Raw genomic sequence first — 375 nt, 5'->3', positions numbered from 1 at the left:
AGATTTAATTAAATTTGCCAAAAACCAACGTTAACTTTCTGCTTCTTACATAACCTGCGATCAGGCGTTCTTTTCCTCAGGGACAGCGCATACTTTTCGCGTCCTTCCAAAAGAAAAGAGGCTGCGGATCGCGGGTTAGTTCTAACACCTCTCACTTTTAATGAAATGGGTCACTATTGAGTTCACTTTATCATCTCTGTGGGAAAGAGCGAGGTCTTACCATCACAAATGCTTGACAATTAGCATCGCTTAGAGCAACAGGCCTAAGAAAACTAAAATGACCGATTCCTCTGTTACAACACTGACGTAGGACTGGTGACGGCAGAAACTGAGAAACGATGAAGTGACGACGTCACGGCCTCTGACATAAATACT

The 375-nt window shown here is 43.2% G+C and overlaps 1 protein-coding gene across 1 annotated transcript in view; it reads left to right on the top strand.

Moving 5' to 3' along the window:
- The window catches only part of LOC138056991 (fibronectin type III domain-containing protein-like), a 53,447-nt gene extending 53,422 nt beyond the window's left edge, over positions 1 to 25 (top strand). The window contains exon 16 of the mRNA XM_068902994.1: positions 1 to 25. This exon is cut by the window's left edge and continues 1,149 nt beyond it. The gene's annotated coding sequence lies outside the window, so the exon portion shown is untranslated.
- The last annotated feature ends 350 nt before the right edge of the window (positions 26 to 375 follow it).

This window comes from Montipora capricornis, chromosome 7 (genome assembly GCF_036669925.1).
Source record: "Montipora capricornis isolate CH-2021 chromosome 7, ASM3666992v2, whole genome shotgun sequence".
NCBI lineage: Eukaryota > Metazoa > Cnidaria > Anthozoa > Scleractinia > Acroporidae > Montipora > Montipora capricornis.
The sequence above is the reverse complement of the archived record's forward strand: the minus strand, read 5'-3'. Positions and strand labels throughout refer to the sequence as shown.